Here is a 16,536-nt window from a genome sequence, read left to right on the forward strand (position 1 = left end):
TGCCTCCCACCTCAATCATCGTCTGAAAAAGTTCTGCTCGAGGTCACACCATCCACAAGCCTGGAAAATAGATGCTCTCTCATTCAGCTGGAGCTCTCTAACAATCTATGCATTCCCACCTCTGCCATTGATGACCAAGGTGTTACTGAAGATCAAAGCAGAGCAACCGAAAGGCATCCTTATAGCTCCAGATTGGCCAAGACAGCACTGGTATCCATTACTAAGGAGCATAACTTGCACCAAACCATGGCCCCTGCCTCAATGGCCTCCACTCTTGACTCAGCACAATTACAGGACAGTTCATCCCAACCTACAAACTCTACAGCTTACAGCTTGGAGGATTCCATGATTTCTCCCCATATCTCTCTCTCCAAGGAAGTTCAACAGATGTTATTGGAAGCGCGCAGACCTTCCACCAGAAAAACTTATTCAGCCAAATGGAAGGGATTCAACATCTGGAATACCAACAAGGGACAGGATGCATCAGTAATGAACATCCCACAGATATTGGAATACTTGGCAGACATGCTGCATAATGGACTTTCCTATTCTTCCATAAAAATACACGCTTCAGCAATTTCAGCAAGATACAACACTGATCCACCTGTGTTTTCGCATCCTTTGCTAAGACAATTTCTAAGAGGGGTAAAGAATATCAAACCTCCCAGAAAACCACCAGTGCCTGCATGGGACCTCAATTTTGTGTTGGAAAAATTAACTCTTCCTCCTTTTGAACCAGCAGCATCTTCAGAATTGCAATTTCTTTCCTGGAAAACAGTTTTCCTGTTGGCAATAACCTCAGCAAGAAGAGTTTCGGAGATACAGGCCCTCATGGCAGTACCTCCATTTCTCATTTTTCATCAGGACAGGGTTTCTTTAAGAACCAATCCTTCCTTTATGCCAAAAGTAAATATCCAGGGTGTCTCTAAATCAAGCAATTCACCTGCCTACTTTCTTCCCCAATCCTCAAAATAAAGGGGAAAAGCTGCTGCACACTTTGGACATTCTCAGACAACTACGCTACTACGTGGACAGAACAAAGGCCAACAGAAAGTCTGACCAACTATTTGTAGCTTACGCTCCTGGAGTGCAAGGAAAAGCAATTTCCAAACAAACAATTTCAAAATGGATTGGACATTGCATCAGATTCTGTTATTCTTTCCATGGAAAGGGTGTGCCAGCCAATATCAGGCCACACTCCACCAGAGCTACAGCCACCTCTACAGCCTTCCTAAGGGGGGTGGCTACAAAGGACATTCTAGAAGCTGCTACATGGAGCTCCGTGCATACATTTTCCAAGCACTACAACCTCCCTTTATATTCCAGATCCCGAGCAGGCTTTGCTTCGGCAGTCCTGCAGGGCATTTTAGCTACACCATCCTTATCTTAGAGCCTACCACCCCCAGTTTGGCTATGTTATTCAACCCATATGTAAGGACTGCAGTTGCATTCTTGAAGGACATAGTGCAGTTTTGTACCTACCATAAATATAGATGTCCGATAGATATGCAACTGCAGTCAGGTTTTCCCTCCCTGTGTATTGGGTCCACTTCCCTCCTTTTATACTTAGCTGGGGATATCTGTTATGGTGTATCTGTTTATTGCTATTGTGTATGTCTGGAATTTTTTAATCCATTTCTAATTTTAGCCTTCCTTGGAGGGCATCTGGCATCTGGGGCAAGAAACACTGAGGAAGATGGCGTCGGCTGATGCTTTTGTACCCCAGCCGCTCTGACGTCGGGGAGGAGGCGACATCAGCCGACGTCGGACCCAGACTTTGGAATCCGGCCGACCGAGGGCTGCCTGAGGCAGGACAACCCATATGTAAGGACTGCAGTTGCATATCTATCGGACATCTACATTTATGGTAGGTACAAAACTGTACTTTCTCTGCACTGCCCTTTGGCTTGCCTACTGCACCCAGGGTATTCACAAAGTGCCTGGTTCCAGTTATTGCATTTTGCAGGCAAAGAAATATTCAAATATATCCATACCTGGACGATTGTCTAATTCAGGCAGAAAACCAGGGCTTACTTCTAAATCATCTGGCGTTTGTAAAAGGGGTTCTAAGTTGTCTGGGGTACACCATAAATGAAAATAAGTCACAACCTCTCAACAGATTACATTCCTGGGTGCAAGCTTGAATACAACTGCCCAGATGGCTTTCCTCATTCCAGAGAAGCAAATTCATTTGGTAACTTACTTCAAACAAGTGGCCACAAAAACTCTGCTATCTGCAAAATAAATACTGCAAGCCTTGGGGTTCATGGCCTCCTGCATTCTTCTAATTCCATATGCAAGACTGCATATGAGGAAACTACAGTGGTACTTAAAAAGTCTATGGAGTCAACATTGCCACAGCATGGAAACAATGATTCCTATCATACCTTGCCTACGCCTGGAGTTCTTACGGTGGGCAGAGGCCTGCCACCAAAACAAGGGACTGCCATTCACTGTACCCCCTGCCACCCAAACCCTAACTACAGATGCATTAGACTATGCATTGGGAGCTCACCTGGCAATGAAGTGCATTCAGTGCAAATGGAACCCAAATCAAATGCACCTACATATCAATCAAAAAGAAATGTTAGCTGTACAGAATGCTCTGACAGCCTTCAAGGACTACTTTCTTCCAGGACAACTAATGGTCAAGATGGACAACACCACAGTTATGTGGTACATAAACAAGCAGGGGGGTACACATTTCTACCCCCTCTGCAGACTAGCCATGGCATTGTAGAACACAGCCTTGAGCTACCCAAGTGCACCTACAAGCTCAATTCCTGCCAGGAAAATTGAATACACTGGCAGACGAACTAAGCAGAAAACTCATGGACCCACATAAGTGGAAACTGGAACCATGGATTTTCAACATGTTGACAAGCAAATGGGGGAGCCCAGACATAGATCTATTTGCCTCCCCCCAGAACTACCAGTTGGGCAAGTTTTGCACAAGGACTCCCCACAAACAAGCCTGGAAAGTGGATGCTCTGTCCTTCAGCTGGAAAAACCTATCAGTCTACGCCTTTCCCCCTCTGCCTCTGCTCTCCAGAGTTCTGCTAAACATCAAACAGGACAAACCAAGAATGATTTTGATTGCTCCAGACTGGCTGCATCAACACTGGTGTACCCACTCCTGCGCATTGTGTCACAAGTTTCTCCATAGCACCTGCCTCAGACCCTTTCCCTGCTGTTTCAGCAGGAGAACCAAATTTTGCACCCTCAGCTTCCAACATTGAACCTGGCAGCCTGGCTAATCACTTAAATTCACCCTTATCATCCCTCAGCAAACATGTGATGGATGTCATCTTGGAGGGAAGAAGACCTAGTACTAGAAAATCTTATGCTGACAAATGGAAAAGATTCTGTGCCTGGAACCAGTCTTTAGGGATGAGCACAGCAGAGCCAAATTTACGTCAGATTTTGCAATACTCAACTGAGATGCTTCACAATGACCTGTCTTTTTCCTCTATTAAAATCCATGCCTCAGCTATTTCAGCTCACTGTAACACAGAACCACCCCTCTTCTCTCATGCCCTGCTCAAGCAGTAACTCAGAGGGGCAGAGAACTTGAGACCACCCAGGAGAGCTCCTACCTCTGCCTGGGACCTTAACTTTGTTTTGGAGAAGCTCACTCTGCATCCTTTCGAGCACGCTGCTACTGCAGACTTAAAATTTCTTTCTTGGAAAACAGCCTTTCTTTTAGCAATCACTTCAGCTAGAAGGATATCTGAATTACAGGCCCTTATGGCAGTGGAGCCTTTCATCATCTTTCATGCGGACAGGGTATCTCTCAGGACCAATCCGTCCTTCATGCCCAAGGTGGTTTCCAGTGTGGGTCTTAATCAGTCCATTCATTTGCCAACCTTCTTTCCCAATCCACAGAACAAAGGGGAACGGATTCTGCATTCCTTGGATGTGCACAGACAACTTGGATTCTACTTGGACAGGACTAAATCTCAAAGAAAATCTGAACAATTGCTGATAGCCTGCAGCAAATGCTATTTCAAAACAAACTATTTCTAAATGGATAAGCCATTGCATTAATTTCTGCTGTAAGCACCATGGAAAACCTATCCCCCAGGGGATCAGATCTCACTCCACCAGGGCTGCATCTACTTCTGCAACTTTTTTCAGAGGTGTTCCTTCCAGGGATATTCTAGAAGCTGCTGCCTGGAGTTCTGTACATACTTTCACCAAGCATTATCATTTACCAATTGTCTCTAAATCCAGAGCTGGCTGTGCCACTGCTGTCTTGCAGGGCCTTATAGCTGACCCTAATGCTGTTTAAACTCCTCCTCCCAACCACAGCTTCGGGAATCTACCCAGATGTAATGACTGCAGCAGTGAAACACGAAGAACATAGTACAGTTGTGTACACTTATCATAAATGTAGATGTTTGAGTGTATTCACTGTTGCAGTCCTGGTTACCCTCCCTCCAGCCCCCTACTTTTCTCTGGCTATACCTCTACTTTCCTTTACTATGCTTAAAAGCCTTTTTGGTGTATTTTCTTTTGGTTGGAGGTATAATTTTCTGTTTTTAATTTTATTTGCTCCCCATTAGGGGAGCACCGGACATCTGGGGCAAGAAAAACAGATGTAATGGCATCGGCTGCATGTTTTATACCCCTAATGACCTGACATCATGGAAGAAGGGGACATCAACTGATGCAGGACCCAAGACTTTGTTAATCAGGCCAACTGAGGGCAACCTGCCAGCAGATTACCCAAATGTAATGACTGCAACAGTGAATACACTCGAACATCTACATTTATGGTAAGTGTACACAACTGTACTTTCTACCTTAAGCTGGGGTGAGTGACCCTAGGAGTAAGATGAGATGCCCACAAGAAGGATGGGTGAAGTAGCTGAAAGTAAAGGGTAGGAAGGGAGATCTTAATACAGGCTACAGCCATTTATTTTTTGCTGATTGATATTTCCTTGTATGCACAGTTGATGTTGAATAGGTCTTGCACTTCTCTTTGATACTGAAAATGTAAGGCTGTGGATTCTTTCCTAAGTGTGCTAGTGTTTGAATTTTGTTTCAGCACTGACGCCACACTACAGTACTGTGTTGGAGGGTGCCATCCCTTGGATTAGACATTAAACAGATGCTACCTTCTGTCCTAGTTGGTAATTATCCTGTTTTTTTTTTTCTTTTTCCCACTTCACATTGCAATTCCTGTATATGTTATACAAAGTTACCTTTGTTTGTGTCTTTCGGCTTTTCCCAGTTAGGGGTCACCACAGCGGAACTCTGGTCCGCTAATGATTGGTAGTGGATTTTTACGTACTGGGTTACCAGCCCTGATGCACAGCCTTCAACAAAGGCATGCCCCATTCACGTATGCCTCCACACACAAGACACTCTAGCTGAGAATCGAACGGGACAACGTCTTGCTATGAGGCGACAACGCTACCGCAGCACCACCACCACAGTTACAAAGTTACCTTTAATTTCTCTAAACTGGCTAAATTTTCTCTAAATATTAAATCATTGTTATACAAGTTATATCTATTCTTAACCAATGTTTTCACATTATGTATAGTATTTCAGTTGTAAATTTTTTTTGTATTATTTTTGAAGATGGTAAAATTGTTGTTTGTACAATGTTTTTGTAATACTTTGAAGCTTTTCTCCCTGGGCCTCTGCTAAAAATAGGCACCTACCCTATTGACCTTTAATGAAACCAGGATCAGTTTTCTACCCCAGTTTACCAAATCTGGTAAATAAGAGAACAAAAATCCCATGCACTTATTGGTGGTGTAGAGGGATAACACTGAGACCATCCACTTTCAGGTAGCATCTTGGGCAATGTGACCAGATAGAAAATGTTGTAAATGAGTGGCCAGCACCAGCTGTTTTACCCTTGGTGGGGAGGGGTGGTCCTAGTCTGCTGTCCACCACCAGCAGGTGTGACAGGACCCAAAGACCAGGAGGGAAGAGCATGGGTTTGTTTTTATGAAGCCGATGACATTAGCCCTCATTATAGTTTTTGGGAGAACAAACTGATATGGGGAGAACATATTAGAGCTTCATATTGAGATGAGTGCCCACATCACCCACCCGGCGTTAGAGGCATTAGAAATGCCCTCATAAATTGCATCAGAATTTACAGGTGAAGGCACACACCACCGCCATGTCTACTTAAACTGCATCAGAAGTTACAGGTGAAGGAGCACAGACCACCACCATGTCTACTTAAACTGCATCAGAAGGCACAGACCACCACCATGTCTACGTAAACAGCATCAGAAGTTACAGGTGAAGGCACAGACCACCACCATATCTACGTAAACAGCATCAGAAGTTACAGGTGAAGGTGCACACCACCGCCATATCTACTTAAACTGCATCAGAAGTTACAGGTGAAGGCACAGACCACCACCATGTCTACTTAAACTGCATCAGAAGTTACAGGTGAAGGTGCACACCACCACCATGTCTACTTAAACTGCATCAGAAGTTACAGGTGAAGGCACACACCACCACCATGTCTACTTCAGTTACCTCTTACGTCTGTGCTGGGGACTCCCCAGTTGTGAGAGAATGACTCTGCTCGACCAGTAGGAGGGAGCTTAGTAGTGTGCAAGCACATAAGGAAAGTTCACCTTAACAACAGAAAAATGACTAGCTCATTTATCACTGAAAATAAACCATGGACTTAGAGGGACTAACCCAGTCAACAAAACTAGATAAATAAGTAAAATAAATGTGAGGATAGCTACTAGGGCCAAATCATTTTATTTTTTTGATTTTTTTTTTTCTTTATCTCTTTTTTGCTGTCCTTCCCCTCCACATATGGCAGGTACATGCTTTCTAAGCAATGTTGCGAAGTACCTGGCCTTTCACTAACAGAAGTTTGTCTAGAGCAGCATTTCGTATGACAACAGCTGGAGTCTGTCACCAGAAGATATTCGTTTATACAGACTCGCATGACATTGTTAAATTTCCTGCATCATTCTTGGCTTACAGTGAAACAAAATAAAGTCTATTTTCAGCAGTTCTGGTGTCTTAATGCGGTCTCAAGTCACATTGCAAACTCTGGTTTCTGTGCAAAGATGGAGCTAATTGCTTCTCATTTGTTTTATTTTAGAACTCTGTTATGCTGTTAATGAAATAATCATCTCAGACCTTGAAATAATTGTGTAAGATGTGAGCAGTGCAGTTTCTGCTGATGTGCTGGAATGAAGACAGGGAAATTTAAAGCTGCTTCTGTTGTCGCTGCTTTCTAAGTCATTGAGCACCTTCACTGGCAAACAAGGCTTTTGCGTTCCACTTTTAGATGTAATTAGATTTCATTGACCTATGTAACTGTGTGTGTGTGTGTGTGTGTGTGTGTGTGTGTGCGTGTGTGTGTGTGTGTGTATATATATATATATATATATATATATATATATATACACACACACACACACACACACACACACACACACACACAAAATCCACAGCAGTCCGTTTTACACTCTAACCCCTTCTTTCTTATTCTATATCAAGTTAAGGTAGCCCAGTTATGTCTTAGGGTTGGGGAGTCTACCACAGAAAAGCTGATTCCTGTAATGAGTTCATCTGCATGTAAATTTTGCTGCCCTCAACAGAGCTGTAGGAAGGGAAAATGGGTCAGCATTTTTCCTGCACATTTAGTTAATGATCTTCCAGAAGTGGAAGCACTTGCTGGCAGAGTAATAACAGTGCTGAAAGCATCATTCTGTGGAACATGACACTGAAAAACATGTAGTGTCTGATGGATGGGAAAAAAGGCTTTTTTCTAAAGAGAACTAATTTTGTTAGATGCCTAATTGGTCATTACTGTAAGCTTAAATGCTTTTTAACTAAGAACATGCCTTTCAGGTACTGCATAATCAGATAATAAAAACAAAATCAAGGTGTGTGTTTTCAGCACACTAGTATTTTTTGTGAAAAGGACTGGAATGTAATGGTGTGTGTATGTAACACGTTTCTAAAGTATGACAGCAGTAAAGTAGAGTTCATTTGTGGAATACAAGACAAGCCAAGCAGGTAGTTATTCTATTTGCTCCAATATAGTACCCTAATGTTTTACTGATTGCTCTGTGTAGGTCTATCCACTGTAGTGGTATATTATCCTCTCGCTTTTCCTGTGCTGTCCTGTGTGATGTGCATAGATATATACCCATTGCAGTCCTTGTGTATTTATAAGCTGCATTTTTCTGATGGCTCCAGTGTTCGATTTCCTCATCACTGTCACGTCATACATTGTACCCTTATAAAAATGGGCATTAATCTACTGATAGCAGGTTCAAAGTGAATTACAGTAACTGTATTTTTGGGGGTGTGATCAGCAGGCTAGGATAGAATGAGAAATGCTGGAAAGAGCTTGTTTTACTAGAGTAGCTGATTATATGTTTAAAAGAGTAGAATCTTGGGGAAACCTCTAGACTACGAACATGTTCAGTAACTGCAGCTTTGGCAAGAGTGAGGTTAGAGATGTGATTTCAGGGTGAAAACTAATTGAAGAAAAGCTCTCCTTGGATGTGAGAGATGTTTAGATAGAAGGAAGGTGGAGTGGTGCATAACTCTAAACCTCTTGGCACAAAAAATCTGGACAAAGACAAAAGTAAAGAGGGGGAGGCCCAAAAACAAGGACAGATTTTAAATATTACCCTTATAAACTTAGAAATAAAAGGTTTTATGTTGCATGCATTTTCTGAAACTCAAATAGCTGTCATTATGTATTGACTTCAATCTTCAATGATTTACAAGAAAATCACACATTTTGAGGAACACACCAAAAATGTGAGGCAAAAGCTGGACAGTTGAGAGCAAAGGAGTGGTGGAAAGGAAAAGGTTAGTGTGTTGAAAGCAAGCACTGAGTGTATTATTCAAGACTGATTAGAATAGCTTGCTGCCTCAGTAAAGGCAATCAGGCTGCATGCCGTTAGCTACATAGCTAGCCTTTTTTCTCATCATAGTAACTGCATTTTATTGCACCCTGATGTAATTGTTAAGTATTGCTGCTTCACAGATCTTTGGTTCTCAGCAGAGGTGCCTTCTGTCTTTAGTCTGCGTTTTCTTTCACTTGGGTTTTTACTGGGTGCACTGATCCCCCCATCAGAACAAAGATATGCCATTGGTGATCCCCCAACCATCAGTTGATGCCCTTCCTTAGATCACTGTTGAAGTATTCCATACTATTGCATTATCTCACCAAATAACCTGGAGATCCGGCCTGTGTACCAAAGTCAAAACCTCCCAGCGAGCCATATGTCCGGCATATAATCTAAGCCGATGGGCAGAAGGGTGCATAAGCAGTTGTAAGAGCATGAAAATCCCAGGTCCACCTTTCTGTGTACCTGGTCCATCCCTCCCTCTGTCAAAAAAGGCTGACTTTATGTCTTTGTACTTGGCAAGCCATCCCTTCAGATAACCTTTCCATTATCCATCAGGGAAGGAGATTCCACAATTCAAAGGTATCCCAGCACCCTCTCCCAATCCAGTAAACCTCTTGCCTTCTGTCCTTTAGACCCTGCATGAACAAGGTTCAGTAGGACTGGTACCACAACAGTACATAGAGAAGAGGTTTTTATTCCAGACTTTCTGGTACTCAGAAAAAAGGAGAACGGACACCCTTAGTAGATGTCTCCCGTATACTTTCCTGAAGGTCTCCTGGTACAAAATGTCACTGCAGGCTGTTCTACCTTTCATCCTTCTTCTGGCCTTCTTGGTATGCTTGGGCTCGAAGAATGCCTTATTTCTACATCCCCATTCTTACAGGCACGTTTCAAGATTTTCAGTTTGTTCTTCATACTTTTAGTTCTCTGCTTTACCCTTTGGGTTATCTAGAGCCCTCAGGGTTTTCACTGAGTGCCTCCCATCAGTCATTGGCTTTTACAAAACTCAACTTCAAATATTTCCATGTCTAGACAGCCTCCTAATACAGGCACCCTCTCAGGAGATTCTTCTACAGCATCTCAGCTTCAGTGTCTTCCTCCTATAGAGACTGGGGTTCACAATGAACATAAACTGGGCTGCAGGCTGGACAGGTGCAGGTCCTCTCCAACTGTTTTCAGTCTCTGCTGCCCCTTCAGTCCTGTCTTGCAAGGGAAATTCTTGTGGCACTGTGGTTCATGCCAGGACCCATACCTACGGTGCCCTTCGCAAGACTCTCTTTTTTAATTTCTCCATGTCTTTGGGGTTTCTAATACCATCACGGGAATGGACCCCATTCCTAAGTCTACATATGATTAAAGTTTAATTTCTCCATGTCTTTGGGGTTTCTAATACCATCACGGGAATGGACCCCATTCCTAAGTCTACATATGATTAAAGTTTAATTTCTCCATGTCTTTGGGGTTTCTAATACCATCACGGGAATGGACCCCATTCCTAAGTCTACATATGATTAAAGTTTAATTTCTCCATGTCTTTGGGGTTTCTAATACCATCACGGGAATGGACCCCATTCCTAAGTCTACATATGATTAAAGTTTAATTTCTCCATGTCTTTGGGGTTTCTAATACCATCACGGGAATGGACCCCATTCCTAAGTCTACATATGATTAAAGTTTAATTTCTCCATGTCTTTGGGGTTTCTAATACCATCACGGGAATGGACCCCATTCCTAAGTCTACATATGATTAAACTTTAATTTCTCCATGTCTTTGGGGTTTCTAATACCATCACGGGAATGGACCCCATTCCTAAGTCTACATATGATTAAAGTTTAATTTCTCCATGTCTTTGGGGTTTCTAATACCATCACGGGAATGGACCCCATTCCTAAGTCTACATATGATTAAACTTTAATTTCTCCATGTCTTTGGGGTTTCTAATACCATCACGGGAATGGACCCCATTCCTAAGTCTACATATGATTAAACTTTAATTTCTCCATGTCTTTGGGGTTTCTAATACCATCACGGGAATGGACCCCATTCCTAAGTCTACATATGATTAAAGTTTAATTTCTCCATGTCTTTTGGGTTTCTAATACCATCACGGGAATGGACCCCATTCCTAAGTCTACATATGATTAAACTTTAATTTCTCCATGTCTTTGGGGTTTCTAATACCATCACGGGAATGGACCCCATTCCTAAGTCTACATATGATTAAAGTTTAATTTCTCCATGTCTTTGGGGTTTCTAATACCATCACGGGAATGGACCCCATTCCTAAGTCTACATATGATTAAAGTTTAATTTCTCCATGTCTTTGGGGTTTCTAATACCATCACGGGAATGGACCCCATTCCTAAGTCTACATATGATTAAAGTTTAATTTCTCCATGTCTTTTGGGTCTCTAATACCATCACGGGAATGGACCCCATTCCTAAGTCTACATATGATTAAAGTTTAATTTCTCCATGTCTTTGGGGTTTCTAATACCATCACGGGAATGGACCCCATTCCTAAGTCTACATATGATTAAAGTTTAATTTCTCCATGTCTTTTGGGTCTCTAATACCATCACGGGAATGGACCCCATTCCTAAGTCTACATATGATTAAAGTTTAATTTCTCCATGTCTTTGGGGTTTCTAATACCATCACGGGAATGGACCCCATTCCTAAGTCTATATATGATTAAAGTTTAATTTCTCCATGTCTTTTGGGTCTCTAATACCATCACGGGAATGGACCCCATTCCTAAGTCTACATATGATTAAAGTTTAATTTCTCCATGTCTTTTGGGTTTCTAATACCATCACGGGAATGGACCCCATTCCTAAGTCTACATATGATTAAAGTTTAATTTCTCCATGTCTTTGGGTTTCTAATACCATCACGGGAATGGACCCCATTCCTAAGTCTACATATGATTAAAGTTCATAAAATTAGTATTGTTTCAGTCTTTGATGTTAGAGAAGTGCTCCTCGCAGCACCCTCACTGTGCCCAGTAATGACTTCTTCTGCAATTCGTACGGGTTACATGTATCAGTAAATTATTTTTTTATAAGACCCGCTGCTCCTACTACTACTACTACTACTACTACTAGAACAGTCTGTGTATCTTTCTTCTGCATTGCCCTCATTTCTGCCTGAAAATCATGGTACTTTATGACTTGGTGTCTCTCTGCATGCAAGACACTGTAGTCGCTGGGTGTAACAATTTCAATAATTAATACTACTTTTATCTTCTTTTCATGGACTATATCTGGTTTTCTTGCATCTATTTTTTGAACTGTTGGTAATGGATGATGCCATGTGATATTCTGTGATGCTTTGTGGCTCATGTTTCCAGTGCTTTTCAGTTCCTTCGATATTATAATGTTTGCAGAATCCCCAGTGCAACAGTATTGCCACATTCTTATGTACAGTCCTTCTGCCAGGAGTATGTCACAACCAGCAACAAGGTGTGCAACTGTTTCCACTTCTGTTTACAAAACTTACATTTGTCTGTTTCTGCCACATGTTCAATGGACTTTGTAAACCAACATGCATGTAGTCTGCTATCTTGAGCTACCAATATTAACCTTTCATCTTTTGACTTAAATTCACCCCTCCTTAACCATTCCTTTGTTCGATCCTGATTAACATGAGTTTGTTCCAAGAGTTTCCTTATTTCTGCAACTATATTTATGCATTTTCCACATTTCTTGACATCTCATCTGATCCTTCACCTTATATTTTTTCACTTTTTATCTACTTCTGTTTTGATTTCCAGTCCCCCTTGATGCTGATATGCTTCTGCTAAACTAAGCAGGGAAGTCATCTTAGACTTGTTCTTCTTATGTTTCAAAACTTTGACTACATTTGAATCTTGTTAGGTCAACATATACAGTGGATATACACACCCCTGTTAAAATGCCAGGTTTTTGTGATATAAAAAAAACTAGACCACAATAAATCATTTCACAACTTTTCTCACCTTTAATGGGACCTATAACCTGTACAGTTCAATTGAAAAACAAATCTGTTAGAGGAAAAAATATAAAAAAATTTAAAAAGTACAATATGCTGGTTGCATAAGTGTGGACACCCTTAAACTAATATTTGTTGTGTGTGCACATCCTTAAACTAGTACTTTGTTGTGTGTGCACACCCTTAAACTAATACTTTGTTGAAACACCTTTTGATTTAATTACAGCATTCAGTCTTCTTGGGTAGGAGTCTATCAGCATGGCACATCGTGAATTGGCAATATTTTCCGACTCTTCCTTGCAAAAGCGCTCCAAATCTGTCATATTATGAGGACATCTGATGTGCACAGCCCTGTTCAGGTCACCCCACAGATTTTCTATTGGATTTAGGTCTGGGGTCTGGCTGGGCTATTACAAAACTTTAATTTTCTTCTGGTGAAGCCATTCTTTTGTTGATTTGGATGTATGCTTGGGGTCATTGTCGTGTTGAAAAGTGAAATTCCTCTTCGTCTTCGGCTTTCTAGCAGACACCTGAAGATTTTGGTCCAAAAGTGACTGGTGTTTGGAACTGTTCATAATTCCCTCCACCTTGACTAAAGCCCCAGTTTCAGCTGAAGAAAAGCAACCCCAAAGCATGACACTGCCACCACAATGCTTCAATGTGAGGATGGTGTTCTTTTGATGATGTGAAGTGTTGTTTTTGCGCCAAACATACCTTTTGGAATTGTGGCCAAAAAGTTCAACCTTGGTCTTATCCAGTGACAGCTGGTGAGTTCAAATCAAAGGGGGCTGCAGGAGACAGCTGAATGGTTGGGGTCAATAGGAAGGGGGTTTGGCCAACTAGAAAGGGGTGGGGCTATGCTCAAAACCACAAAAACTGGGACTTTAATTAAATATGTTGTCCTGGGTGCCAAACCATCATTATGGGAGTCCAATCAAGACATAATGAAGTGGAGAAGAAAAAAAATATTTCAATGCATTGGCTACATGACAGCTTACTTAATATCTAGATGGAAACAAAAAGTTTGTGAGGCATGAAAAAATAAATTACTTTTTAAATACATTACTGGAATGCCTGTCAAAGTCAAGTATAAAAAGACAAGTAGCACTCAACTCAAACCACTTCTCCTTGCACTGCAGTTCTAATTATAATTGATATTCAGCTTTATAAAAGTACCAAGTAACATGCTGAAAGTAGCAATCTTTGTGATACCGATTACCCCACTTGTAAAAATGTTTCTTATCCAAAAAAGACCTGCTGCCTGACAACTTTCTACTTGTTTCATGGGGAAAACATGATCAAAGTAAAAAATGGACAGCAAACAAGCTCAAGATAATAGCTTAAAGGATTACTGTGCAGGTTTTGGACCACACATGATAGACTGGCATTCTGCTTAGTTTATGGGTAAAGCCTGCAAAGATGACTGAGGACTGCAAGTCTCCAACAAATGTAATGAGCTTCTGAAAATACTGTAATCCTGTCCTTTATTACAAATACTGTCATATGCATTTCAGTACCTAAGGCTTATATGTTATCTAGTTATGTAAATATTCTCTGCATGGCAACAACAAAAAGGCATTCAGTGTTGATAATTCTTTAACAGTATGCTTATTAAAGCTTACTTGCATCTTATAATCTCAGACAAGCTTACCTGATGGTCATTAAAGCATTGCTATTTAAGCACAGAGCAACAGCCACTGCAACAACATGCATTTTCTGAATAATAAGAATCATAAATCAACCGTGTAAAAATGACAGAAAACCAGAACATTCTGAAAAATCAAGGACAGATGAAATGCCACTGTAGTACTTGTGTCTACCTTGGATGGGGGATACTTTTCACACTTACACTGTATAACTGCTCCTTGCCTTGCTTGGACACATCCAGAGTCACTACATGGAGGAGTGGGGTACAACAAGTATGTCACAATTTGAAATGTCTCTGGCTGACTGTGCTGGCCCTGACACATTTGTCATATCTCTCAACCTCAGAGCAAGACATCTGGAAAAAGCCATAAATAGAAGTGGGACAAAGGCCCAAAAATAAGGATACTTTTTAAAATATTGCTCTTCTAAACTTAGAAAGATAATAGTAGGTATTGCATTAATATGAATTTTCTGAAGGGTATGAAATCTGAAACTCAAATGTCTGTCTTTATTTTCTAACTTCAGTCTTTAATGATTTGCCAAAAAACTACAGTTTTATGAAAAATGGACCAAAAATGTGATGGAAAAATATAAAATAGCCACACAGCACAGCTGGGAACCTGTCAAAGAAAGGACACTTTTTTAATATTAGTACTGTTAAGTTGAGCAGCTGACAAAATATGAGAATATACATGCATTTCTAAAATAAAAGTAATCTATAACTCTGATCATTACAATTATTTATTAATTGTAAACCCTCCACTTTTCTTCCAAAATTGCCATTTTGTGAAGGGATTATTAGGGGGAGAGCAACATTTTGAGCCAAAATCGGGAAGAGTTGAGAGGTCTGGATATACCTCATTCTGTAAAGCAATTTATTTGTGCATACCTTTTAACCTCCTAAAGCAGGAAATCTGGACAAGGCCAACTATATTGAGGGAACAAACAGTACTAAAAATTGCTCTTGTATAAACTTAGACAATTGATAGAATAACAGGTCTTGCTTTAGCATGCATTTTTCTGAAGGGTATGAAGTCTGAAACTCAATGTCTGTCATTATTAAGTGACTTCATTCTTAAATGATTTGCCAGAAAACCCACAAGTTTTATGAGGAACAAACCAAAAATAAGAAGCAAAAATGTATTCATTCTGCAAAAGTCTGGACAGCTGAGCGGTATAGTTCAGCAGGGAGACTTATGCAGCAGAAATCCTGCACGACGGACTTGGCTCCATAGTTGTGGACAATAAGTACCCCCCCCCCCAGGTCTAAGAAAAGTGATTGCTTCAATCTGGCTTCATCACTTTCAGTAGTATTCAGACTCAATCAGTGAAAATATTCAGTAACAAAAAAAGTTTGTGCTTGTAGACAGTTAATTTAACTGGTTCCTAATCAAACACATCCAACCAAGAACTGGGAAGGGGCATACCTAAGCTTAACAGATAATCAATATACACCTTCCCGATTGTATTAAATTATACTCCTTATATAATACAGTGCAGTTATTATAGGGCATTTTAAATTTATTGTTTTGAACATTTTTCCAGTAAACAATGAAACAAAATGCATGCACCAGTAATGGCAATTCAAAACATTTCCATCATAAAAGTCTACTCAGACTTCTCCAGTCCACCAGTATCAGTAAATATGCACAATCTCTGCAGAAGTAAAAGTCATCTAAATAATTCCATATTAAATATGTAACTAATGAAGAGGTTGCTGCTAGCAATCAACTTTATATTTCATTGTTTCATCTACAAATAGTGCCTGTTGTCCTTGAGGAATGAATTGCCCATGTTTCATTAAAAAATGATAAGCTAGTAATATTGCAATAGGGAATGGATGGCAAACTAGGTATCTTCGCCAAAGAGGACAGTCTCAGGACTGCAGCATGTCAGCAATGTATCTAAATACTGTGACAGTAGAATCCACAGCCTTCTCCATCAAAACCAAGTATTCAACCTGTTATGCTGTTAACAATGCAGGCAGACTCAACATAAGTAGCACTAAACTTCTCTTCCCCTGAAGCTTTCAGCTACTTGTA

General features: G+C 40.8%; 1 protein-coding gene across 2 annotated transcripts in view; it reads left to right on the forward strand.

Annotated features, from left to right (window-relative positions):
- Window positions 1–16,536, forward strand: part of LOC122812194 (volume-regulated anion channel subunit LRRC8C-like) — a 544,919-nt gene that overhangs the window by 432,026 nt on the left and 96,357 nt on the right. The gene's annotated exons all lie outside the window — the stretch shown is intronic.

The sequence above is a fragment of the Protopterus annectens genome, chromosome 9.part0, assembly GCF_019279795.1.
Source record: "Protopterus annectens isolate FY-2018-M chromosome 9.part0, PAN1.0, whole genome shotgun sequence".
Taxonomy (NCBI): Eukaryota; Metazoa; Chordata; order Ceratodontiformes; family Protopteridae; genus Protopterus; species Protopterus annectens.